This window comes from Molossus molossus, unplaced genomic scaffold, assembly GCF_014108415.1.
Source record: "Molossus molossus isolate mMolMol1 unplaced genomic scaffold, mMolMol1.p scaffold_m16_p_11, whole genome shotgun sequence".
Lineage (NCBI taxonomy): Eukaryota > Metazoa > Chordata > Mammalia > Chiroptera > Molossidae > Molossus > Molossus molossus.
Genome location: NW_023425346.1, coordinates 41517419 through 41545344, shown reverse-complemented (window position 1 = coordinate 41545344; position 27926 = coordinate 41517419). Strand labels below are relative to the sequence as shown.

The 27926-nt window shown below is 40.9% G+C and overlaps 2 protein-coding genes, 1 non-coding gene and 1 pseudogene across 18 annotated transcripts in view; 3 read left to right on the top strand and 1 right to left on the bottom strand.

The window, feature by feature from the left end:
• MARCHF7 (membrane associated ring-CH-type finger 7) overlaps positions 1-1612 on the bottom strand; it is a 45380-nt gene extending 43768 nt beyond the window's left edge. The window contains exon 1 of one of the 2 annotated variants that reach the window (XR_004958644.1): positions 1488-1611. The gene's annotated coding sequence lies outside the window, so the exon portion shown is untranslated. Of the gene's footprint in view, positions 1-1487 lie in introns of both variants that reach the window. The other variant, XM_036253769.1, reaches the window with a different exon arrangement.
• A 133-nt stretch (positions 1613-1745) lies between these two features.
• The window catches only part of BAZ2B (bromodomain adjacent to zinc finger domain 2B), a 373027-nt gene continuing 346846 nt past the window's right edge, over positions 1746-27926 (top strand). For all 15 annotated transcript variants that reach the window (XM_036254456.1, XM_036254458.1, XM_036254457.1 and 12 more), the window contains exons 1-2: positions 1746-1833; positions 3493-3677. The gene's annotated coding sequence lies outside the window, so the exon portion shown is untranslated. The remainder of the gene's footprint in view (positions 1834-3492; positions 3678-27926) is intronic.
• On the top strand, positions 11561-12082 carry LOC118625448 (annotated as a pseudogene).
• On the top strand, positions 12771-12910 carry LOC118625970. The gene has a single exon (XR_004958804.1). It is a non-coding gene; the product is annotated as a U4 spliceosomal RNA (small nuclear RNA).

The following is a 27926-nucleotide window of genomic DNA, read 5'->3' as shown; positions in this document are numbered from 1 at the left end:
ATATATTAGCCTGATGACTAAATTGTGAATAGTGAAGGGCAGACACTGTGTTAAGCTCATTCTTGAAATGTGAAGCCTTAATCTAGAAGCCACGATACAACAAATAACAAATTATCAAAAAATGTTTTACATTACTTGATAACCTTGCACCATTACAATTATTCTCCTAAAATATATTAGAAAAATGTGGGTAACTATTGAACACATACCAGATGAAAAGTTTTGTGAAGTGGATACAGGGCTGATGAAATTACAAGAATTAGGTCCCCCAGTCTGACTGTTACACACTGCCTTATCTAATTTAAATCTCACCTCAAGTCTAGGAATTAACTGGTATGTTTCTAAAGAAATATGAGAAGTTAAATAATTTACGACAAAAAAATCAAGACTCAAATCCAGATCTTCCGACTCTAAAGCCTCATACACCACTGCTGTTTCACAAAATGCTGTAGAGCCATAAATAAAATACTGACCCCATCTCATTAAAAAAAAACAAAAAAAACCCTACAGTATGTCTGCCTTAACAACCGTATATCCTTTTTAATTTTAAGTAAAAAATTCATCGTTATCCATACCTCTTAGTTCCACATAGAAACGGATGGATGGGAGTAAGAAGAAGGGAGATTTAAAATAATTAAAAAAGAAAAATACCTAAAAAGTCCTACAAAATCGAAAAAAAAAAAAATCTTACTGAATTCGATTTCACTGGGCACGTTTACTTTTAAAAGTGCTAAACGACACTAGTCGTGACGAATTTATTGCCAGGACATATTTTCCGTATATATGACCTACACTTGTACGTAGAAAAAAAATATTGATTGTATTTTTTGGTGTGTGCTTTACACGTTCTCAAGTCTTCATTACGCAGTTTCATCAAAACGAGGGAGTGTTCTACTGGTGGCTTTCATTTTTCTACTTCTTACGCCATCAGGTCCGTTTTTCATACATATTATCACCTCTTTCTATTTCAAACCCAATTTACCGCAAAACAAAAACAACTCCCCAAGTATCACGATATTTAAGAACCTTCTCCGCATCTACGGGGCTGGGAAAGCCCTTTCCACTCGAGACTGAGTTGGCAGAGCCCCAATCCTCCCCGCCTTCAACTTCGCGTAAATACCTCACTCGTGACCCGCCCGGCCCGCAGGGCTCGGGAAGCCCCCCCCTTACCCAGTGGGAAAGGCCGCCCTCGAAGGCCAAAGTGGGCTCCAGCCCTCGCCCTCAGCCACCACGCGTCTAAAAGGCGTACAATCTGCTCCCCTCCGCCGGTCAGAAACTCCACCGCCGGACAGGCCACCGGCAGAGGAGGCCTGCGACCGGCATCCCTTCGTACCCGCGGTCTCGAACCGAGCTCGTCCACCCCAACCCGCTTAGGAGGAAGCGGCCTCCGTGTCCCCAGGCCTGCACTTCGTTCCCTCCCCTCCCCCACCCGCGGCCTTGGCTAGAACCACCTCCCCCGAGGAAGCCCGAGCTCCACAGTTTAGTACCTCAGCCCCGGAGCTGGCACTGAACAGGGCGCGTCCCGCTCACCGCGACCACACCGCCGCCTTCCTCCTCCGAGCTCGAGGACTCTGAGGCAGAGCAGTCGGCAGCGAAGCACAATGGCGCCCGCCCCTCTCCTAGATCCGGCGCAGAACCAGCTGCCACCGTTAAATGCCCCTCCCTTCTCCTCCTCCTCCCAGTTCTCGGGCTCCGCCGGCTTCTCGCGAGAGTGGCGGCGCTGCGGGAATCTGAGAGCTGTCGGCGGACTCGACGTACCCTACCGCGGGGTGGTGCTCTGACTGCGGCAACCGTTGAAGGGCTGCTTCGGGAGGAGGCAGCGAGGCGCCACCGGTAAGCGGCTGCGGCTGGTCGTCCGGTGGGCTGGGCCCGCGAATGTGCGGGCTTCAGAAGCTGGGCGCTGGAGGCCCGGCCCTGGTTGGCCGCCCTCGTCCTAGGTGAGGGGCTCTGATCCAGCCCTGCCGCTCCCTGCACCCGAGTCCTGGCTACAGGCTCTCACCCCCTCCCGCAAACCTGCAGGGCCCTACGGCTCGAAATACCGTCTACCCTTTTTTTTTTCTCCTGCGCTAAATAAGTGGCGCCGGCAATGTTTAGCTGTGACTTGTATCAGGCACTGCCTTTTGCGACCGCCCCTCCTCCCAGCTCCCCGCCCCCCCTATTTAATGTCTGCGAGCCCTCCCCTTTCAGAGTGGGAGCCCATTCGGATCGTACGTTTTTTTCGGTAATTCAGTTTTGGTGGTGGTGTACTTTTGCAGTCATGTCTTTTTAAGTAGTGATACTAATATTTGGTAGTGCAGCAACAGATTTTGCAGTAAAAATTTCATCCCTTTAGAAAGAGGAAGGAAAACTGTGAGTCAACTATGGTCTGGTGAAAAATTTGTTTAATGATCTGATGAAATTAGGCGAAACTTACAAAGAACTAAGTGATAAACTAAGATGTAAATGAGTAATTGTACATGAAAGTGAGTAGGTTAGAGGGAAAGCCACAATTTATGTGGACTTCTTAATATCATGTGGATTTAGGTGATGTGAATTTTGAGTAATGTTTCAAACAAAAGTTCTTTCAGCATATTGAAACTTGCAAATATACTGACAACACTTGACTTAAAAAAATTTTTTTTTCTTGGTTTTAGAGGGAGAAGAAGGGAATGGGAGAGAGGTAGAAACATCATGAGAGAGAACATCAATTGGCCGCCTCCTGCATGCCCCCTACTGGGAATTTAGCCCACAACCTGGGCATGTGCCCTGACTGGGAATGGAACCTGTGACCTTTTGGTGCATGGGTCAAGGCTCAACCACTGAGCCATACTGGTGGGCACAACACTTGACTTTTAAAGTGACCTAGTTTATTAAGTTGTTTTAAGCAATTCACTGAATTCAAGTAATTTCAATAAATGAAGTATGAAGTTTATAGGTATTTCTGTCATTTTATCTGAAGGGAATGCACTATTACTGTCATCTTCATTTTTCACTGTCTTGGAGACTAGGAGACTGTCCATGCTTCACTATTGTAAATATTAACAATTTAAAGTTGTATTATTATTATGTAAAGTTGGCACATAAATGACAGTCTAACTTTCTGGGATGTGAGTTGAAGATTAAGTAACTGGTATTGGATAAAGTGAACACAGATTACATTTGAGGAAATCAATTTGCCCTTTTTAGAAAACGAATCCCACCTCTCCCCCGGCCTGTTTGAGTATACCTGTAGCATTGTGGTTATGAATATACATACCCTGGAGCACCAGACTACATGGGTTCAAATCCCAGCTCTGCCTCTTATTTTACTACCTTTGTTATCCTGAGCAATTCCTTAACCTTGCTATACCTAGGTTTTCTGTAAAATGGGATTCATAACAATATCTATATCCTTAGGTAAATAAGATAATGCATCAGTTCCTGAAACAGTAAAACATTCCATAATTGTTAGTTCCTACATTCCATATCCAAACTACCACTAATACTGTCTTTCTGGGGCTTAATATTACATAGGTCCCTTAAACTTCTTCTCAAGTATATTCTACGCTAAGAGGAATGACTGCACCATTTTCATGAGCTATGGCAGTCAGACCTGGTGGCAGCAACTTCTCTACAGAACTCCCAAACCTGGCCAGGATGATTCAGATTTTGGCAGATTGTGGTTTCATCCCCACCCAGCACTGATGTTATCAGCATAGGTGAGTGTGGCATCAATTTTCTAACAGACTCTAGTTTTCTATTGATACTAGTAAATAGATAAAGACCACTGATAAATATATTTTTATTTTTTAAGAATGGTTACTTAGTATTGTTTTTTACTGCACTTTCTCTGATTTGAATTTCCAGGAAATTATCATTTTCAACAAATAATATATTTTCCTATGTTTAAGACAATATAATAGGAATTGTGGATACAAACAGGTATGAGAGTGACTATATTTTCTGAACTTTTATAAAAATCAGAACAAAATGATTTGTCAGGCAAAATGTTTGAAATCAGAACTGTTCTGACCAATTTAGATTCCATGGTTACCTTTTTTACATAGAGTTCCCCCTTTTGACTTTCCTTTGATGAACTTTTTCTCCTTATGACACACCTTTCAGTACCTAAATCTTTTTTTACCACTTGCCCACACTTACTCATATTAGTTTACATTTTTTAACTTGGCTTCTTCTCTAAATTAGGGTCTTACTACTGGTAGTCATTCTTTTTCTTTCTACTTTATAAATTTGTTATTTGGTCATGGTCATAACAGCCCTTTACTTAAAAAAAATTTGTTTAATATATTTTTCCCATTTATCTTCAGATACAGAGGGAGGGGAAGAGAGACAGAGAAAAAAACATCGATGTGAGAGAGATACATCGACTGGTTGCCTCCCGAACAACCCGCACTAGGGCTAGGACCGAACCACAGCCAAGGCACATGCCCTTGACCGGAATTGAACCTGCATGACTCTTTGGTCCGCGGGCCAGTGCTCTAACCGCTGAGCCAAACAAGCCAGGGCTACAACCCTTTACTTTTATATTTAACTCTTTATTTCTTCAACCACCTGATAGCTTAGAGTTCTCTTTCATAAATTAAATTTCAAAGTCCCTGTTTCCCCACTTTTTATCATCCTTCATCCTAACTTCCTAAGAAGCCTCTCTATGGCAAGGGCAATCTTAGACATTCTTTATTTTGAGTAAACATGATCATGAAAAGGTGTGGTTATATTTGCTTTTTGTAAATCAAGTATTTTTTGAATATTGGTTATTTCTTAAACTTTAAAAAAATATATTTTATTATTTATTTACTTATTTTGGTTAATTCTCACTCGAGGATATTTTTCCATTGATTTCTAGAGAGAGTGGAAGGGAGGAAGGAAGGGATAGAGAAACACTGATGTGAGAGAAACACATCAGTTGGTTGCCGCCCACATGACCCTAACTAGGGCCGGGGATGGAACCTGCAAATCAGGTACATGCCCCCAATCAGAATTGAACCTGTGACCCTTCGGTCTGCTGGCTGATGATCTAATAGCTGAGACAAACTGGCCAGGGCTATTTCTTAAACTTTTGAGGAACAAGAAGTAATACCTGGGATGGGATGGGAGTGTTTATAGAGAGAGTGCTTGTAAGAATGCCAGTTTCTTCTCATATGGAAATCTCATTCATCCCTGGAGAAGGGAACCATATGGCATCAAGTTGAGGTTCTATTCTTTAGTTATAGGTAACTTTAAATATGTAGTATTTATTATTAATTAACAGTAATCTATAAATTGAGGACTCTTTTTTCTAAGGACTACATTACTTAAAGGTCCTTTGCTTTAAAACTTTAATGTGAAGAATTCCTTTGATGTAAAGAATCAATAAACCCGATTTAGTAATTTTGTGAATTTCAATTTCCCCCTTACCAAGTTTAATTGAAAGGTGTCACATTTAATAAATGAATATTTTTATGTCTTTTTTTTTTTTTTCCTTTATTGATTTGAGAGAGAGAGGAAAGGAGAGGGCAAGAGAGATGAAAACATCGATGAGAGAAAACATTGATTGGGCCGCCTCCTGCATACCCCCCACTGGGGATCTGGCCCACAACCTGGGCATGTGCCCTGACTGGCATTCGAACCGGCCACCTCTTGGTACATGGGTCGATGCTCAACCACTGAACCACACCGTGGCCGAGCTGTTTTTTTCTTTTTTTATTTGAGAGAGAGAGAAACATCAGTCTCTTGCCTCCCATATGTGCCCCGACCTGGGATCAAACTCACAGCCTAGGTATGTGCCCTGACCAGGGATCAAACCCTCAACCCTTTTGGTATACAGTATGATGTTCAACCAACTGAGCCGCCTGGCCAGGGCTCTCTGAGAAACTTATTACAGTTAAGCTTATGGTCTATGTCTCATTGATTCTAGGAAGATCATTCCTGCTTATATGGCTGCTCTAGAATATCTGGCCTGGTCAGGAACAATTCCCAATTTATGGAACATTTGGAATCCATCTAAAAATGTGAAGCACCTTTTACACTACCTGAAACACAGATAGTATTAAATTAAAGCAACTATATTTTATTATTGTTAATACTAGGGGTTGGAAAACTGGCACATAGGCCAAATCTGACACACCCCTTGTTATTGTAAGTAGTTGTACTGGAACATAGCCAGTCATGTTAGTTTATATATCATCTGTATATTGATTAGGGATCCACAGAACCAATAGTATACATTGTCTATCTATCTAATCTATCTTATCTAGCTTTCTAGAAAATTGGCTTACACAATTATAGGGACTGTCATGTTTGAAATGTATAGGTCAGGCCAGAAGGCTCGAAACTCAGAAAGGAGTTGATGTTGCAGTCATGAGGCAGAACCTTTTAGCTGGTGTATTTTTTTTAAATATGTTTTTATTGATATTTTTATTGAAAGAGAGGAAGGGAGAGAGAGATAGAAACATCTATGTGAGAGAGATACATCAATTGGCTGTCTCCTGCACACCCCCTACTGGGGATCAAACCCTCAACCCAGGCATATACCCTGACCAGGAACCAAACCGGGACCTCTCAATCCATGGGAGGACGCTCAGTCCCCTGAGCCACATCAGCTGGGCTTTTGATTTTTTCTCTCAAGGCTGATTTGATGAGGCCCATTATATTGTCCAGGTTAATCTCCTTTACTTAAAGTCAACACATTGTAGATGTTAACCACCTTTACAAAATATCTTCACTGCAGTGCCTAAATTAATGTTATATTAAATAATTTGATATTCTAGCCTCACCAAGTTAACACAGAATAAGCCATTGAAGTCTCTATGAGTGCTTTCACCCTGCAACAGCCAAGCTGAGTAGTGATGACAGACAATATGACCCAAAAAGCCTAAAATATTTATTACTTGGTTCTTTACATAAAGTTTGCTGACCACTGGAGTAAACTGTAAAACCAGATTGAACTGACTGGTACTGTATTCCTTTAATACAGTTGAGCAAAACTCACACAAACGACTTCAGAATCAATAATACAGGATTATGCTCAGCCTCCATGGCCGCTTCAGTGCAACGCAAAGAGCATCCAAATACTGATATAAATTCTTTGGGTATTTCCTTTGGCAAATTTGATTGCAGTCCCATTTTTATCTTAAATATTTCCATGTCCACATATATGTACAATTTTATAACAGGATATATGTTGATTACATCATATTTACTAGCTATTTTAGTATAATTCTTTTCTTTCTCTCTTTTTTTTTCACCCCCCCCCCTTTTCTTGCAATTTGTTGTTGTTGTTAATCTTCACCTGAGAATATTTTTTTCATTAATTTTTAGAGAGAGTGGAAAAGAGGGAAGGGGAAAGAGAAAGAGAGAGAGAGGGAAAAAAAATTGATTGGCTGCCTCCCTACATGCCTTCACTGGGGCCAGGGGTCCACCTGCAATCTAGGTATGTGCGCTTGAATGGGAATGGAACCCTGTGATCCTTCAGTGCATGGCTGATGCTTTAACCACTGAGCCACACAGGCCAGGACTTCGTTTCCTTTTTTTTTTTAAATTTTTTTTTAATCCTCACCAGAGGATATTTTTCCATTTTTTGTACAGATAGAGTGGGAGGGAGAGAGAGGAAGGGAGAGAGAGAGAGAAACATCGACGTGAAGGGACACATCGAGTGGCTGCCACCCGCACGACCAACCAGGGCCGGGGACAAACTGCAACCGAAGTACGTGCCCTTAGCGGGAACCGAACCCGGGTCTCTCCGGACCGCAGGCCGACGCTCTAACCGCTGAGCCAAACTGGCCAGGGCTCGTTTCCTTTTTAATTTGGCTCTCTCATCTCTATTTACTACTTCACAACATTGTTGCAAAATTAGTGAGCATCCTTCTGAATTTTTTTCTGCATGGTGATACATTCTTAAAAAAATAGTTACACACACACAGAAATACTAATATAGATTTTTTAAAATACTTATTTTAGCCCGGCCGGTGTAGCTCAGTGGTTGAACGTCAACCCATGCACCAAGAGGTCTTCGATTCCTGGTCAGGGCACATGCCCAGGTTGTGGGCCCAATCCCCAGTGGGGGGCATGCAGGAAGTGGCCAGTTGATGTTCTCTCTCATCGATATTTCTAGCTCTCCTTCTCTCTTTCTCTCTCTCTAAAAATCAATAAAGAAATTTTTTTAAATATTTATTTTATAAAACAGCATCAAATTTCAACATGTATATTCATATGTTTTTCAGTTAAAACTACCTCTTCTTTAAATACCTATTTATATTGGTTGATTATTCTTTCTTTTCAATTTGTGATAGAAATTACCATTTCTGTCATCAGTTTTTCAACTCTTCATTAGTCTGTTGACTTAACATGTAATATCTTTTGCCATAGATAGTAAAGTGCATCTATGATTTCTTTTATAACTTTTGGGTTTCTAGCTTAGCTGACAAAAAATCTTATCTGTACATGAGTTGTATCATGTAGTAGCCTAGATTTCTTTTTACATTTTTTATTTATTGATTTGAGAGAAAAAGAGAGAGAGAGAGACATAGGTTTGTTGTTCCACTTATTTATGTATTCATTGGTTGATTCCTGTATGTGTCCTGACTGAGGATTGAACCTGAAACCTTGGCATATCCAGATGACACTCGAATCAACTGAGCGAACTACCTGGCCAGGGCTAGATTATTTTCAATTAAACTCAAGTTAATTTCTATATATGGAATACAATAATAGGATACAATCTGTTTTCTTTTCAATGGATAGCCAGTTGTGACAGTAACATTTCTTAAATAATTTGCTGTGATAAGAAAAGCTATCTTTGTCATACATTGAATTTTCAAATTTATACTGGATTTATTTCTGGATGTTTTTTATCTTGAAAACTAAACTATTCAGAACTATAAACTATGCAGAAAACTAAATACTATTTAGCTTCATTTTGAATCTTATTTGTGTGTATTATTAATACTATTCTGCTTTTCTGTCACCTACCTATTCAATGATAAGAATGGTAACTATTTCCTCCAGGATCACCAATACACTTTACTGGCTTTACATTATACACTGCATATTACACTACCAGCCTGCCTGGGACTTAGCTTAATTTGTTTTTTCTTCCACTATTCTTGTTTGCCTTTCTCAAAAGTTTGCTACAGCCATTCAGTATACTTCAGCTATTTAAAAACACTTTATCAATACTTTGTATATCATAATAATTTAAACAAAACTATACACATACACACATGCATACTACTTAGTATGCAGGTTTGATTCCCATTCATGGGCATGTATCTGGGTTGCAGGTGCAGCCCCTGGCCCCGGTCAGGGTCATGAGGGAGGCAACCAATCATTGTGTGTCTCTCATATCGATGTTTCTATCTCTCTTCCTCCCTCCCTCCCTTCCTTCTACTCTATTTAAGAAACAATGGAAAAATACCCTCAGATAAGGAAAAAACAAATTAGAAAAAAAAGAAAGAATGACAGAAAACTTCCCTAAGCCAATGAAGGAAAAAGCCACACAAGTTCAGGAACCACAGCGGGTACCAATCAAGATAAACCCAAAGAGACCCATTCCAAGACACAGTATAATTAAAATGGCAAATGTTGAAGACAAAGAGAATCTTAAGGGCAGCAAGAGAGAGAGAGTCAGTGACCTACAAGAGAGGTCCCTTAAGACTGTCAGCTGATTTCTCAACAGCAACACTACAGGCAAGAAGGGAATTGCATAAAGTATTTAAAGTAATTAAAAGCAAGAATCTGAAACCAATACTGCTCTATTCAGCAAGGCTATTATTTAACATTGAAAGTGAAATAAAAGCTTCCCTGACAAAAAAAAAAGGCTAAAGGAGTTTATCGCCACCAAGTCAGCAATGTAAGAAATATTAAATGGACTGCTGCTAGAAGAAGAAGAAATAGAGGTACGTAGCCATAAAGACTCAGTGGTTAGAGTGTTCAGTCATGGACCAAACAGTCACAGGTTCAATTCCCAGTCAAGGGCATGTACTTCAGTTGCAGGTTCAATCCTCAGCCCCAGTTGGGGTTGTGCAGGAGGCAACCAATCAATGTGTTTCTCATGTTGATGTCTCATTCTCTCTCTCTTCTTCTCCCTCTCCCCCTCTCTCCCATTCTCTCTAAAAAACAATGGAAAACTATCTCAGGTGAGGATTAACAACAACAAAAAAAACAGGAACAAGACAGGGATGTCTGCTTTCACCACTCTTATTCAACATATTACTGGAAGTCCTAACCATAGCAATCAGACAAGAAGGAAAAATAAGAGGCATCAAAATTGGAAAGAAGGAAGTAAAACTGTCATTTTCAGATGACGTGATATTGTATAAACAAAACCCTACAGAATCCACCAAAAAAAAAATACTAGAGTTAATAAATGAATTCGGCAAAATAGCAGGATACAAAATTAACATCCAGAAATCTATGACATTTTAGACACCAATAATAATCTCTCTAAAAGAAAAATTTTTTTAAATCCCTTCTACTATTGCAACAACAACAAAAAATAAGATACTAGGAATAAACTTAACCAAGGAGGTAAAAGACCTCTACTTGGAAAACTACAGGACACTAAAAAAAGAAATAGAAGAAGATACAAACAAGTGGAAACACTCTGTTTATGGATTGAAAGATTTAACATCATTAAAATTTCCATACTATCCAATTCAACCTATAGATTCAGTGGAATTTCTATTAAAATGCCAAAGGCATATATCACAGGTCTAGAACGAATACTCCAAAAATTTATACAGAATAAAAAAAGACTCAAAATAGCCACAGCAAACTTGAGAAAGAAAACAAAGTTGGAGGGATCACAATACCAGATATCAAATTATACTACAAAGCCATTGTAATCAAAACAGCCTGGTACTGGCACAAGAACAGGCATATAGATCAATGGAACAGGACAGAGAACCCAGAAATCGACCCATGGCAGTATGCACAATTAACATTTGACAAAGGAGGCAAGAGCATACAATGGAGAAAAGACAGTCTTTTCAATAAATGGTGTTGGGAAAATTGGACAGGTGCATGCAAAAAGATAAAACTAGACCACCAACTTACACCATACACAAGAATAAATTCAAAATGGATAAAATACTTAATTGTAACTTGTGAAACCATAAAAATCTTTGAAGAAGACATAGGCAGCAAAATCTTAGATATCTCATGTAGAAGAATTTTCACTTATACATCTCTTAGGGCAAGAGAAACAAAGGAAAAAATAAACAAACGGGATTAGATGAAACTGAAAAGATGCACAGCAAAAGAACCTATCCTCAGAATGCAAAGGGAACCCACTGTATGGGAGGATATATTTGCCAATGATAAATCGGGTAAGGGGTTCATTTCCAAAATATATAAAGAACTCATACAGCTTAACAAAAGGAATACAATCCAATTTAAAAATAGACAAAGGGGCAGTGCCCTTGGTGTCCCCTGGATCTATCTCTTGCCTCAACAGTGTTTGGACAGAACAGACCCAGGGACGCCCCCTCTTCCAGCCTCTAACCACCTTCCAACCTTTTTTCCAAGCACCACCTTCAGAATTGCCTCAGCCTCCAAGACCAGTCAACACCATTTTCTGACCTTAAGTCCTTATTGCGGAACAACCATGAGCTCCCAGATTTGTTAGAACCATTCCACCGAGGTGAAGGCTGCGGTCAACCACCTGGCCAACCTGCATGTGTGGGCTTCCTACACCTACCTCTCTCTGGGCTTCTATTTCGACCATGACCAAGTGGCTCTGGAGGGCGTGGGCCACTTCTGAGAGTTGGCGAAGAAGTGCAAGGGTGCTGAGCATCTCTTAAAGCTGTAAAACCAGCGGGGTGGCTGCATTCTTTTCCAGGACATGGTGAAGCCTTCCCATGATGAATGGGACAAAATTCAGGATGCCACGGAAGCTGCCATGGCCTTGGGGAAGAACCTGAACCAAGCCCTTTTGGTTTTGCATGTCCTGGGTTCTACCCATGCAGACCCTCATCTCTGCGACTTCCTGAAGAACCACTTCCTGAAGAAGGAGGTGAAACTCATCAAGAAGATGGGCAACCACCTGACTAACCTTCACAGGCTGGCTGGCTCCTAGGCTGGGCTGGGTGAGTATCTCTTCGAAAGGCTTGCTCTCAAGCATAACTAAGGAGCCTTTGGAGCCCAGAGGCCTTTGAGGGGCCCCTCTGCATTCCCCTGGTGTCTAGCTTTTGCCTGAGCCTCTCCCTGAAACCATTAGCCATTCTTTTAAACACCCTGGAGCCCTCTCCCGTGCATTGGACCAAATGGAAACAATAAAGCTTTTTGGAGCAACAACAACAAAATAAATAAATAAATAAAAATGGGCAAAGGACCTAAATAGACACTTTTCCAAAGAGGACTTACAGATGGCCAAGAGACATGAAAAAGTGCTCAGTCACTAATCATCAGAAAGATGCAAATTAAAATGACAATGAGGAATCACCTCACACCTGCCAGATTGGCTACCATCAGTAAATCAACAAACAAGTGCTGGCAATGATGTGGAGAATAGGGAACGCTTGTACATTGCTGGTGGGAATGCAGACTGGTGCAGCCACTGTGGAAAACAGTATGGAATTTCCTCAAGAAAAGTAAATATCAAACTGCCATTTGACCCGGTGATCCCACTTTTAGGAATATATCCTAAGAATCCCAAAAAACGAATCAGAAAGAATATATGTGCACCACTATGTTCACAGTAGCACTAGTTGCAATAGCTGAGATCTGGAAACAGCCCAAGTGCCCATCAGTAGATCAGTGGATAAAAAACCTTTACACTATGGAATACTATGCAGTTGTAAAAAAGAAGGATCTCAAGCTTTGCTCAGTGGCAGTATTGTAGCCAATGAGGTTTATCCGAGGCATGATTATTGCTAAAAAAAAAAAAAAAAAAAGGATCTCTTACCCGTTGAGACAGCATGGAGGGACCTGGAGAATATTATGCTAAGCAAAATAAGCCAGTCAGAGAAAGACAAGTATCACATAATCTCATTCATACGTGGAATCTAATGTAAAAAACAAACTGTCAAACAAAATAGGACCAGAGGCATGGAAGCACTGCACAGGTGGATCTCAGAGGGAAGGCAACTGTGGATAGAGAATAACCAAAGAATTTATATATGCATATATGCATAACCCGTGGACATACACAATAGTATGTTGAAGGCCTGGAGTGAGGTGGGAACCAGGTGAAGGGGAAATGGGGGAATAATGGAGGACATCTGTAATATCCTCAGTGATAAAGATAAATTTAGAAAAGAAAAGGCAGTGATTCAAGGTAGTATTAAAAGTCAACTCACCATTAGATAGAAATATGATAGGAAGGACTAAACATTTTATTACATGAAGTAGTGGTAGCTCATATTAAAATATTTTTGTATTAAGCCCGGTTGGTGTGGCTCAGTGATTGAGCGTTGACCCATGCACCAAGAGGTCGCCAGTTTGATTCCCGGTCGGGACACATGCCCAGGTTGTGGGCCCTATCCCCAGTGGGAGGCATGCAGGAAGTGGCCAATCACTATTCTGTCTCATCGATGTTTCTCTCTTTCTCTCTCCCTCTCCCTTCTACTCTTCTAATATCAATAAAGAAAAATAATTTTTATATTAAGAAAATATAGACAATACAATACATTGTATTTGATAGAAAGGGCTGAACATTCTTATATATGATACAGCAATATCTATCAGTAAAATAGTTTTTTTATTGAGGATAGTGTATTATAGATATTCTTAGCTTCATAAGGTACCACAATGAGTGATCTGGCATTGGTTGTTAGCATAGTAATAAGTACTAGTCAAAATTATAATTATTGGTGATTTGCATTGAGCCTTTTCATTCTAAACTTTAAAGTATTTTTATTTATTTATTTTTTCTATATTGATTTAAGAGAAAGAGGAAGTGAAAAGGAGAGAGAGAGAGAAACATCAATGAGAGAGAACATCTACTGGCCGCCTCCTGCATGCCCCCCACTGGGGATCTGGCCCACAGCCTGGGCATGTTCCCTGACTGGGAATCGAACCAGCGACCTCTTAGTACATGAGTTGTTGCTCAACCACTGAGCCACACCAGCCAGGCTTTATTTGCATTTTTTAAATAGAGTGGAAACACTGTCATATTTCCTCTTATGAAAAACATAGAGGTCTATGATTAAATTCATAAAACTTTACATAACAAAACTAATAAATAAGCAGTCCAGCTCAACAAGCGTACATAAAAGGACATAGCATGGGCATAATTTATGACATTACTCAGAACTCTTTCAAGCAATGATACCTCCACCCTCAAATTCCACTTTAGTGAATCAGTACAATGTGGACAGCTTGTCCTGTTTAACAGGATATTCTGTTTTTGAAAATGTAGCATTTCTTAGAGAAGGTTTTAAAAATACCTTTTTGATCTGTGATATATAAGAAGGTTACTGCTACACCAAATGATTCTATATCATAGAAAATCATTTTAGAAATTAAATTATTTTTTCTAGAATAGAATAATGAATTAGGAAAGTGGACAAATGAGAATATAGCTATGCTTTAATTCTTAGTGACACTAAGATTATTAACAGAATGTAAAAAAGAATATGAAATAAAGACAGTTACAATGTAACATACAATTTGTACAGTCTAATTTTATTTATATAAAAAAGATAGATATATATGTATAGATATATATACACACATGTTTATACACACACAGAATATTTCTGGATCATTGTCAGTCTGCAGGTTGATGCCAATTGGTATGTTATGAAATCAGTTCAATAAGTCAAAATGGGCATTTTTTCCCAAGTTAAATAGAACAGAAAATGTCAGTGTTTGGCACATAATAGTGTAGTTACTATTACTGAAGCATTTATTTAAGATATTTATGTGTGTGAGCGAGTGATTTCTGGGTTGTAAAATACATTTCTTATTTTGCATGTAAGTCAAGTTTGAAAAATACTGTTATACATTTATAGACCAAAAACATGTAAGAATGGACTTTGGGGAATAGGAGAGGCATTTTTGCAGGAGTGGGGTTTTGTGAGAAAAGATCTGGAAACTAACTTCTTTATACTTTTTCAAAAACGGTACAGAGAAACAAGCTAAAATCATGTAAAGTGGTGATCTAACTTTGCAGCTTCCAAAGTACAACTCTGTCAGGTCTTCTCTACCATCATGTCCCTATCTCATCATTTTTCTGTGGAAGCTTCTGTAACCTAATGTTAGCTCCCTTTTCTTGCCTCACTGCATAAACCTTATTCCTCAGAGCTGGCTAAATGTGTTATTGGGGGTAATATATACATATATTAAATAATATATATATACATATATATGTATATATATGTAATATATATTTTTTTGTTTATTGATTTTAAAAAGAGAGAAAGTAAGAGGGAGAGAGAGAGATAGAAACATTGATGAGAGAGAATATCGATTGGCCGCCTCCTGCATGCCCCACACTGAGGATCGGACCCACAACCTGGGCATGTGTCCTGACGGGGAATCGAACTGGTGACCTCTTGGTGCACATGTCGACACTTAACCATTGAGCTACACCGGCCGGACTCATATTAATTTTCTAACATCCTCATGCCCCCATAAGATCCGAATTCTGAAAATTTAAAAACATTTTTTTCTTTATTGATTTTAGAGAGACAGGAAGGGAGAGGGAGAGAGAGAGAGAAACATTGATGAGAGAGAACATTGATTGGCTGCCTCCTGCATGCCCCCCACTGGGGATCAAGCCCACAACCTGGATGTGTGTGCTAACCAGGAATCAAACCGGCAACCTCCTGGTGCATAGGTCGATGCTCAAGCCATGAGTCACACTGGCTGGACTGAAATATTTTTTATCCCAATATTTCATATATAAAGTTGTAAAATTTGCTATTATTGTTTGTCCTCTGCTGTTCTTGGTGAAATGCTGTTCTCAGCCTCAATTTTCATTTTTTAAGTAATCTGTTCATTCTTTCTGATAGATTTAAGATTTTCTCTTTATTATTAATCATTAATATACTACATTTTCATCATGACACGTCTGGGTGTTACTCTGTTTTTTCTTTGGTATTTTTTTAAACTTATCTTTAGTGTTCAATGTATTACAGATGTCCCTTCTTTTTCCCCCCATTGAGCCCCTCCTCCACAATCCCGCCCCCCTCCTGCCTTCCTCACACTATTGTTTGTGTCCATTGGTTATGCATATATGCATAAAAGTTCTTTGGTTTATTCTTCCTGCCCTCCCTCCCCCATTCCCCTTGAGGTTCATCAGTCTAACAACCAATTTGTACTTCTTAATTTCTTCATCTTTTTACCCATACCTCCAGTCCCTTCCCATTTGGCAAGCAACAAAAAGTTCTCTGTATCTATGAGTCTGTTTCTGTTTTGCTTGCTCATTTTGTTTGTAGATTCAATTGTTGATAGATATGTATTTATTGCCATTTTATTGTTCATATTTTTTATCTTCTTTTTCTTCAAGAAGACCCTTCAACATTTCATATAATAATAGTTTGGTGGTGATGAATACCTTTAGCTTTTTCTTGTCTGGGACCATCTTTATATGTCCGTCGATTCTAAATGATAGCTTTGCAGGACAGAGTAATCTTGGTTGTAGGTTGTTGCTTTTCATCACTTTGAATATCTCTTGCCACTCCTTTCTGGCCTGCAAAGTTTCTTTTGAGAAATTGCTGACAGTCTTATGGGAGCTCTTTTGTAGGTAACAAACTGCTTTTCTCTTGCTGCTTTTAAGATTATCTCTTTATCTTTATTTTTTTATTTCCTTCCTTCCTTCCTTCCTTCCTTCCTTCCCTTCCTTCCTTCCTTCCTTCCTTCCTCACCCGAGGACATTTTTGCATTTATCTTCAGATAGAGCAGGAGGGAGAGAGGGGGGAAGAGAGAGAGAGAGAAACATCTATATGAGAGAGACACATCGATGGTTGCCACCAACACGACACCAACACTGGCTTGGAACAAACTTCAACCGAGGTACGTGCCCTTAGCGGGAACCGAACCTGGGACTCCCTAGTCCGAAGGCTGACACTCTAACTGCTCAGCCAAACTGGCCAGGGTGATTTCTTTATTTTTTTAAAATATTTTTTTATTTTTTAATTTTAGAGAGAGAGGAAGGGAGAGGGAGAGAGAGAGATAGAACCATTGATGAGAGAAGAACATTGATTGGCTTCCTCCTGCATGCCCCCAACTGGGAATTTGGCCCACAACCTGGGCATGTGCCCTGACCTGTTAGTGCATGGGTTGTCGCTCAACCATTGAACCACACTAGCCTGGCTATCTCTTTGTCTTTAACCTTTGGCATTTTGATGATGATGTATCTTGGTGTGGATCTCCTTGGGTTCATCTTGTTTGGGACTCTCTGTGCTTCCTGGACTTGTATGTCTGTTTCCTTCACCAAGTTGGGGAAGTTTTCTGTCATTATTTTTTTCAAATATGTTTTCAATTCTTATTCTCTCTCTTCTCCTTCTGGCACCCCTATGATGCTAATGTTGGCATGCCTGAAGTTGTCCCAGAGGCACCTTACACTATCCTTATTTTTTTTGGATTCTTTTTTTCTTTTTTTTTTGCTATTCTGATTGGGTGTTTTTTTGTTTCCTTATATTCCAAATCAATGGTTTGCTTCTTGGCTTTACCTACTCTACTATTGATTCGCTGTAAATTATTCTTTATTTCAGTTAGTGCATCCTTCATTTCTGACTGGTCCTTTTTTATGTTGTTGATGTTCTCACTAAGTTCCTTGGAGGTCTCCTTAAGTTCCTTGAAGGTCTCACTAAGTTCCTTGAGCGTCCTTATAACCAGTGTTTTGAACTCTGCATCTGATTGATTGTTTATCTCCATTTTGTTTATTTCTATTCCTGGAGTTTTGTTCTTTTCATTCATTTGAGACATATTTCCTTGTCTCCTCATTTTGGCTGCTTCACTGTGATTGTTTCTATGTATTAGGTATAGTTGCTATGTCTCCTAGGCTTTGTAGGGTGGCCTATTATTATATGTGTCCTGTAGGGTCCAGTGGCACAGCCTACCTGATCACCCCAGGTGGGCCATCAAGTTGCACCCCTGGTGTGAACTGTACACCCTTCCGTTTTCATTGAGTTTTGATTGCTATTGGCATATCAATGGGAAAGATTTACTCAGGCTGATGAGCTGCAAGGACTGGCTGTGCCCACTGACCACTGGCCTCTAATTCCCTTAGAGGATCAGTGGGGTAAGGTCCAACACACAGAGCAAGACTTACTTCAAGAGGGTTCTGGTACCCACTGAGTCCACTCATGTAGCATATCAGTTGTGGAGGTGGTTGAGTGGTGGTGCTTCAATGTGGTTTGAAGCTGACCAGTGAGTGTGCGGCCTCTGGGGCAAGGTCAGCCACTGCTGGTGTTCTGTCTGGGGCCACCCGTCATAAGCTACTAAGTGATCTGCAGTCAGCTGCTTCTTGTGCTGGGCTTGGGGGTGCCCAGGAAAAGCCAACTTGTGAACCAAGGCTGGCTGCTTCTAGTGCCAGGCCTGGGGCCACTTAATGAGAGATATGGAGCCTGCTGAGCCCAAATGTTTGGGAGATTTTAGGAAAATCTAATACAGGCTAATCCTTTGGTCAAGTGATTGGAAAACAGCTTGGGCAGGCACAAAGGTTGGATGGGGCAGGGCCTCAGGGAATCACCAGGGCGGGACAAACAGTGTAAGCCAGGGTGCTGGAGTCCCAAATCTGGCTACTGTCTGCTGCCCCATTAGGGGCTCATGAAAGGTACATGGTCCTCCCACAGCAAGTCGGTCCAAGAGAAAGTTGCCTCTCAAGCTCTCACCCCAATGCCAAATAACTTAGTACTTCACTGGATGTCTCTGGTGCTTTTCAAGCTGCCTCGTCCATGCTGGAGACTGGAGAGTGCAAGTCCAAGTAAGTCCATGCATGACCCCTTTAAGAGGAGCTGCCTCAGACTCCCTCAGCCTCAGCCTCCCTCAGCCTTAGTTCCTGCAGGTTTTACAGCCAGAAGTTATGGGGATTCTCTTCCTGGCACTGGAACCCTGAGTTGGGAGCCTGGTGTGGGACAGGGACCCCATGCTCCTTCAGGGAGGATCTTCACAGCCAAGATGTCCTCCTGATTTTTATCCACCACACATGGGTGTGGGACCAGTCTGTCCATGCCGCCACTCCTCCTAACAGTCTGGATGTGGCTTCTTCTTTGATTTGGTAGTTGTAGGACTTCCATTTAGCCTGATATCAGGCGGTTCTGAATGATGGCTGTTCTGTAGATTAGTTGATGTGGTTGTGGGAGGAGGCGATACCGCATTTACCTACACCGCCATGTTGACTGGAAGTCCTGGGTGTGACTCTGTTTATTCTACATATGAATTATCAACCTGTGAATTTAAACATCTCCTTAATTCTGGAACTTTTTCAGCTATTATTCAATTTTTCTCCTCTATTTTCTTAAGTAATTTTTTTATTGATTGATTTCAGAGGGAGAGGGAGAGAGATAGAAATATAGATGAGAGAGAATATCAGTTGGCTGCCTCCTGCATGCCCCCACTGGGGATTTGACCTACAACCCAGCCATGTGCCCTGACTGGGAATCGAACTGGCAACCTCCTGGTGCATGGTTCGACACTCAACCACTGAGCCTCACCAGTTAGACAATTTTTCTTCTCTATTATTTGCTAAGTAATTTCTAGAATTATTAGATATATGTTGGAGCCTATAAAACTATCTGGACTTGTAAATGTGTCTTTCTTTCTTTCGCTCTTTCTTTCTTTCTCTTTCTCTTCTCTTTCTCTTTCCTTTCTTTCCTATTTATTTACTTATTGTTAATCCTTACCTGAGGATATTTTTCCATTGTTTTTTAGATAGAGTGGAACAGAGGGAGGGGAGAGAGAGGGGGAGATAGAAACATGAATGGAAGAGAGAGACATCAATTGGTTGCTTCCCACATGACCCTGACTAGGGCCAGGATCAAACCTGCAACCCAGGCATGTGCCCCTTACCAGGAATTGAACCCTCAACACTTCAGTCCACGGACTGATGCTATAACTGCTGAACCAAACTGTCTAGGGCTGTTTTTCTGTTTTTATTTCTATGTCTTTCTCCACTGATAATTTATCCTATCATTTGGTAAATAGTGTTATTTAACCCAAAAGTATTTCTTTCACTTTTTCTTTATTTTTAACTTTAGGGAAAAGAAGTGTGCGAGAGAGAGAGAGAGGGTAGGAATGAGGGAGGCAGAGAGAGAGAAACATTGATGTGAGAGAGAAACATGGAGGCAGTTGCCACTGGTATGTGCCCTGAAATAGAACTCGCAACCGGTGTATGTACCCTGATCCAGAATTGAACCGCTACCTTTTGGTGTATAGGAAGATGCTCCAAACAACTGAGCCACATTGGCCAGGGCTCTTCCACTTTTTCTTTGTTTATGCAGTGGGTAACTATGTGTTTTAGAAAGAATGTAAGGAATACAGGCACATTAGAACACAATTTGGCAGTTTCTTAGAAAGTTAAACATGCACCTCCATGCAACCTAGCTCTCCTATTCCTAGTTGTTTACACAAGAGAAATGAAATGACAACTATGTTCACACAAAAAGCTATACATCACCAAAAAATTCCTGGTCCAATTCCTGGCCAGGGTACATCTGAGGGTTGTGGGCTCAATCCCTGGTAGGGGCATGCAGGAGGCAGTCAGTCGTTGTTCTGCTCTCACATCAATGTTGCTCTTTCTCCCTCTCCCTTCCTCTCTCTCTAAAAATCAGTTTTAAAAATCTTTAAAAAACAGCCCTGGCTGGTATTGCTCAGTGGTTAGAGTGTCAGCCTGCGGTCCAGAGAGACCTGGGCTCAGTTTCCGATAAGGGCATGTACCTCGGTTGCAGTTTGTCCCCGGCCCTGGTTGGGTCATGTGGATGGTACCACTTGATGTGTCCCTTTCACGTCAGTGTTTCTCTTTCTCTCTCTCTCTCTCTCTCTCTCTCTCTCTCTCTCTCTCTCTCTTCCTCCCATTCTATATGAACAAAAAAATGAAAAAACTTTCTCAGGTAAGGATAAAAAAAAAAAGATCTTTAAAAAAGAAAAAGAAAAACAACTGTACATCAATGTTTATAGCATGGTAATAGAAAGGTAGGCTGAATAATGCCCCCCATCCCAAAAGAGCCACATCTTAATTTCTTTTTTTTTTTTTTTAACCCTCACCCGAGGACATTTTTCCATTTTTTATTCAGATAGAGTGGGAGGGAGAGAGAGAGAGAAACATCGATGTGAGAGAGACACATTGAGTGTCTGCCTCCCGCGTGACCCAGTTAAGGCCGGGAACAAACTGCAACCATGATATGTGCCCTTGCCCTGGCCGGTTTGGCTCAGCGGTTGGAGCGTCAGCCTGCGGTACAGAGAGACCCGGGTTCGGTTCCCACTAAGGGCACGTACCTCGGTTGCAGTTTGTCCCCGGCCCTGGTTGGTCGTGCGGGTGGCAGCCACTCGATGTGTCCCTTCACATCGATGTTTCTCGCTCTCTCTCTCTCCCTCCCGCTCTATCTGAACAAAAAATGAAAAAAAAAAAAATGTCCTCGGGTGAGGATAAAAAAAAAAAAGATATGTGCCCTTTATGGGAACTGAACCCTGTCTCTCTGGACCGCAGGCCAATGCTCTAACTGCTGACTCAAACCAGCCAGGGCACACATCCTAATCTCTAAAACCTAAATATGTTACCTTCAATGACTAAAGGGACTTGAGGTTGAGATTAAGTTAAAGATTTTGAGATGGGACAATTTTCCTGGATTATGTGGTTGAACCCTAAATGTAATCACAGAGTTTTGTGAAGAGGGAGACAAGACGGTTAAGAGAGGAGAGGGTGGCAATGGGTCAACAAAGCAGGGATGGAAGTAGTGCAGTCAGGAACTGGAGAATACTGGCAATCTTTAGAAACTAGAAGAATCAAGAAACAGATTCCTCATTGAAACCCCAAGAAGGGAACAGACCTATAGCCCAGCCGGTGTAGCTCAGTGGTTGAGCGTTGACCCATGCATCAAGAGGTCGCCAGTTTGATTCCCAGTCAGGGAACATGTCCAGGTTGTTGGCCCATACCCAGTGGGGAGCATGCAGGTAGCGGCCATTTGAGGTTTTCTCTCATTGATGTTTCTCTCTCTCTCTTCCACTCCCTTCCTCTCAAAAAAAAAAAAAAAATGGGGGGGGGGGGAACAGACCTGCTAATATCTCGATTTTAGCCCTGTACAACTCATTTCAAGCTTCTGACATGCAGAATTATACATTTGTGTTTTTAAGGCACCAAGTTTCCCTGTGTAGGCTATTATGAATAATCATACAATGAACATAGGGGTGCAGATATCTTTTTGAGATCCTGTTTTAATTTCCTTTGGATATATACCCAGAAATGGGATTTTGGGGTCATATGGTAGTTCTATTTTTAATTTTTGAGGAACCTCCATAGTGGTTTCCGTAGTTTACAGTCCCACCAACAGTGAACAGTGGTTCCCTTTTCTCCACACACTAAATTAATCTAGCTAAGGGTTTGCCAGTTTTACCTATCATTTTTTTTAACCATCCCTTTGCTTCATTGATCTTTTCTATTATTTTTCTGGTCTCTATTTCATTTCTTTCTGCTCTAATCTTTATTATGTCCTCCCTTCTGCTAACTTTGGGCTTAGTTGGTTTTGCTTTTTCTAGTTCCTTGAGGTGAAGGGGTTTTTGTTGTTGTTGAGAAATTTCTTAGTTTCTTAATGTAGATGTTTATCTCAATGGACTTCCCACTTTAAACTGCTTTTGCAGCATCCCATAGGTTTTTATATATATATATATATATATACGTTTCCCATGTATCCTTTCTTAAAAATTGTTTTATTGATTGATTTGAGTGAGAGATCAATGTGAGATAGAAATATTGATTAGTTGCCTCCCATACATGCCCCAACCAGGAATTGAACCCACAACCTGGGTTTGTGCCCTGACTGGGAATCAAACCCATCACCTTTCGAGTAGATGCACCAAACAACTGAGACACACTGACCAGGGCCAATGTTTTGTTGTTGTTAATCCTCACATGAGGATATTTTTCCATTGATTTTTTTTTTTTTTTTTTTTTTTTTTAGAGTGGAAGGGAGGGAGTCAGGGAGAGAGAGAGAAACATCAGTGTGAGAGAGACACATTGATTGGTTGTCTCCTGCATGACTCCAACCAGGGCCAAGGATCAAACCTGCAACCCAGGTACGTGCCCTTGACTGGAAATTGAACCTGTGACCCATTGGTCCATTGACTGGCAATCTAACTAATGAGTCAAACTGTCCAGGGTCAATGTTTTATTTTTTATTTTCTGCCTTGATGATCTATTATTGAAAATGGGCTCTCGCAGTTCCCTGCTATTATGGTACTATTTATTTCTCCCTACAGAACTGTTAGTATTTGCTTAATATGTAGGTGCTGTGATGTTGAGTGCATATATATTCATGATTGTTATATATTCTTGATAAATTGACTCCCTCATCATTATATAAAGACCATCTTTGTCTCTTCAGTTCGAATTTTTGAGTTAAAATCTATTTTGTCTAAATATAACTACCCCTACTCTCCTTTGGTTTCTACTTGCATGGAATATCTTTTACCATCCCTTATCTTTTAGTCTATTTGTGTCCTTTAAGCTGAGTCTCTTAAAGGCAGCATATAGTTGGATCTTGTTTTTTTTAATCTATCCAGCCACTCTATACCTTTTGATTGGAGAATTCAGTTTTTACATGTAGAGTAATTTTTTTTTCTTTATTGATTTTAGAGAGAGAGGAAGGGAGAGGGAGAGAGAGATAGAAACATCAATGAGAGAGAACATTGATTGGCCTGCATGCCCCCCACTGGGGATTTGACCCACAACCTGGGCATATGTTCTGGCTGGGAATCAAACCAGTGACCTCTTGGTGCATGGGTCAGTGCTTAACCACTGAGCCACACCGGTTGGGCTAATTATTGATAGGCAAGGACTTATTAATGTCATCTTACTGTTTTCTGACTGCTATAGTTCCATTATTCTTTTTTGTTTTTTTTTATCCTCACCCGAGGGCATTTTTCCATTTTTTGTTCAGGTAGAGTGGGAGGGAGAGAGGAACAGAGAGAGAGAGAGAAACATCAACGTGAAAGGGACACATCGAGTGGCTGCCACCCGCACGACCGACCAGGGCCGGGGACAAACTGCAACCGAGGTACGTGCCCTTAGCGGGAACCGAACCCGGGTCTCTCTGGACCACAGGCTGACGCTCTAACCACTGAGCCAGACCGGCCAGGGCCATTATTCTTTTTTTTTCCTTGTTGTCTATCTTATTAGATTTATGATTTTCTGTTGTGTTATGCTTTGATTCCCTTCTCTTTATCTTTTTGTATTTCAATTTTAGGTTTATACAATGTGGTTACAGTGAAGCTTACATAAAATATATTATGTATACAACAGTTTATTTTTCTCTGATAACAATTTAACTTGTTTTTGATATCACCATTTATATCTCTTTGTATTGTATATCCTTTGTATTGTATATCTCTTTGTATTGTATATCCTTTAATAAATTGTCAGAGCTATAGCTGTTTTTAATACTTTAACCTTTATATTAGAGTTATGTAGTTAGCATATCACCACATTGCAGTGTTAGGGCATTCTGAAACTGGCTATAAGTTTATTACCTTTACTAAGGTGTTGTATATGTTCCTATGTTTTCATGTTGTTAAGTAGTGTCTCCCCCCTCCCCCCACCTCTAGTTGAAGAACTACTTTCAGCGTTTCTTTGTTAGGCAGGTTTAGTGGTGATGAATTCCCTAGGCTCTTGTTTAGTAGGGAGTCATTATTTCACCTTCAATTCTGAAGGACAAGCTTACTGGGTAAAGTTTCATGGTTGGCAGTTTCTTTCTTTTAGCACTTTGAATGTATCATCCCATTCTCTTCTGGACTACAAGGGCTGTGCTGGAAAATCTATTGATGATAGCTTTATATGGGTTCTCTTATATGAGTGCATTTTTTTCTCATTGTTTTTAAAATTCTCTCTTTGTCTTTGGTTTTAGACAGTTTTATTATTATGTGTCTTGGAGAAGATTGTTTTGTATTGAAATTTTGTACTGAAATTTAGCATCATGAACCTGAATGTCCAAATATCTGCCCAGATTTTGGGGGTTTGTATCCATTATTTATTTAAATAAGCTTTCTGCCCTTTTCCTCTGCCTTCCCCTTTTCGGACTCCAGTGATGCTTAAGTTATTTTACTTGATGATGTCCCATAATTACCATAGGCTTTCTTCATTCCTTTTATTCTTTTTTCTTTTTGCTCCTATGATTGGAATATTTCTTCTGATCTGTCTTTTAGATGTAAATATTTCAGAGCAGTCATTGTATTCTTCAGCTCCCAGATTTTTGTTTGGTACTTTTTATGTTTTCTACTTTGATATTGAACTTCTCATTTTGTTCTTCTTTTGTTTTCCTGGTTGGGTGAAATTGTTTATCTGTGTTCTCCTGTAGCTCTCTGAGCATCTGTAGAACAATTATTTTGAATTCCTTCTTGGGTATTTTCTGGATCTCCATTTCTTTGGTGTCAGTTATTGGAGGTTTACTATATTCCTTTGGTGAAGACAATTTCCCCTGATTCTTTATTATCCCTGTAGTCATGCATAGGTATCTGCATATATTTGGAGAAACAATATCTTCCAGAAGTTACAGACTGACTTTGGTACAGGAAGCCTTTCACCTGTGGGTGGGGCACGCTGGATCATGTTGAAACCTTGGTTCTAGTGGTGCAGTGTACAGAGTGTGGGGCATGTGGCAGTACAAAATCCAGAAAGGACACGATATCTCTTTGGCTTAGACCACTGGGGTCCATAGCATTGACTGTGTTGTTCTGGCGAGTACTATAGGAGGTTTGCAGTAGCATCAAGGTCTGTTGGTATTCTCAGTGGCTTTTCCAGGGCTGGCAGCTAGAGACCAGGGCAAGTAGTAGTGGAGGCTGGAGTCTGTGATATACACACTTGGCTATGGTGGTCAGCTTCAGGTGCTTTTGTAGTGGCAGGACCAGTTGTAAACATACATGTAGTGATCGGGCCAGGGCAGGTAGCAAGGACTGGGGCCAATTCTAGTCTTAAAGTGTACTCTCCTGTGGCTGCCCACTCTTACACTGGGTGTGCACATTGCAGTGGAGACTGGTGATGGGGGTTGGGTTGAGGACATGCAGGTACACAACTGGAGTGGTTAGGTACAGGTGAGCACCTTGGTGCTAGCTTGTGACAGGAGGCAGGCTCTGAACTGGGCCCACATGCAGCTGCAGAGCCCTGACTATCTGTGTGCTCATCTTATAGATGCGTGTACCCCCCAGGCAGGGGATTATAGTGAAGGCTGATGACGGGTGTCAGGCCAGTGGCATGCAGGTGCAGAGCTGGAGGGGCTAGCCCTGAACACAGCAGTGTGGGTCAGCCAGGTGAGTCTACGCTGGTGTCTTGCACTGGTGCAACTGCAGAAGCCTAAGTTGACTGTGGCTGTGGCTACCCGGCTCTGGCAGTGACAGGGAAAGACTCAGGAAGCTAGTGTCTTACATTTGTGCACATGCAGTGGGCTATTGCTAGTTAATTTCTGGTGGGCAGAATCTGGTGAAATCTGCTGGAGAGATCCTTGGAGGCTATGCTGGTTGTTGGCTTTGTCAACGGCAAAATCTGCTGAGTTTGTCTGCAGAGTAGGTGGAACCTACATCAATCTTACTGCATGTCTATTAGTAATAGCCTTTGCTTTTCCTCCTTACACCCAGCTGTCTCTATACATCTCAGGTTTGCTGGTCTGGGCAGGGTGAACCTAAAGCAGTACCTTCATGCAGTGCCCTAAAGTGCTGCAGAAGCTGGTTGCTCACTCTGCTCTTCCTTTCCTGATGAGAGGAACTCTTTCTATCTGGAAAGTTCCTCCCTGGTGCTGAAAAATGCCGGCTTGGGGGATGGGACGATGCAGGCAAACTGAAGTTGTTTTCATCCTCTTCATGTATGACTATTCTGTTTGTATTGCTAAAACTTCCTAAGTGGACTTCAGAGGTCTCCCAAAGTTGATTTGGTGCATGGATAGTTGTCCAAATCTTTGATCTTTCTGGAGTGGTGGGGAAGCTGGGTTCTCTTATGCCACTATTTCCCCCACACCCTCTCCTAAAATTTTTTAATGTGTTGAAATATAGGAAATGAGTCCAAGAATGTATGTACAATATTAGAATCTAACACTGATTTCTAACAAATAGGATGTATGAAGACATAAAACACAAACTTATTATCAAATCAGTACCAGACACTAAACTGGAAGAATTAGTTTAAAATACAAAGGGTGACAAATATGATTTTAACAATTTCTTTTTTCTTTTTCCTTTTTTTTATCCTCTCCTGAGGACATTTTTGGATATTTTGTTCAGATAGAGTGGGAGGGAGGGAGGGAGGGAGGGAGGGAGGGACGGAGAGAGAGAGAGAGAGAGAGAGAGAGAGAGAAACATTGATGTGAAAGGGACACATCGAGTAGTTGCCACCTGCACAACCCAACCAGGGCCGGGGACAAACTGCAACTGAGGTACATGCCCTTAGCAGGAACCGAACCCGGGTCTCTCGGGACCACAGGCCGACACTCTAACAGCTGAGCCAAACCTGCCAGGGTGATTTTAACAATTCCTTAAATGACTGTAACCTTCTTCTCCTCATTCCACGTCTTCCTCTTCTTCCTCCTCTTCCCTTTCCTAAGATTAGGCTCCTTTTGTTCATATACTTTGAGTATTTTTCTGGTACTAATGACTGTCCAGAACTACCCTATCAGTCTTTCTCTTCCTCTGTCTTGTGAAAAGTCACACATTTTTAAGGTAATAGGCCTAGGATTAAGAATGTTATAGATCACAAGCAACAAGTGTTGGTAAGATGTGAAGAAAAGGGAACCATCGTTTATTGTTGGTGGAATTGTAAATTGGTGTACCCACTATGGAAAACAGTATGAGGTTCCTCAAAAATTTAAAATAGAACTACCATAAAACCC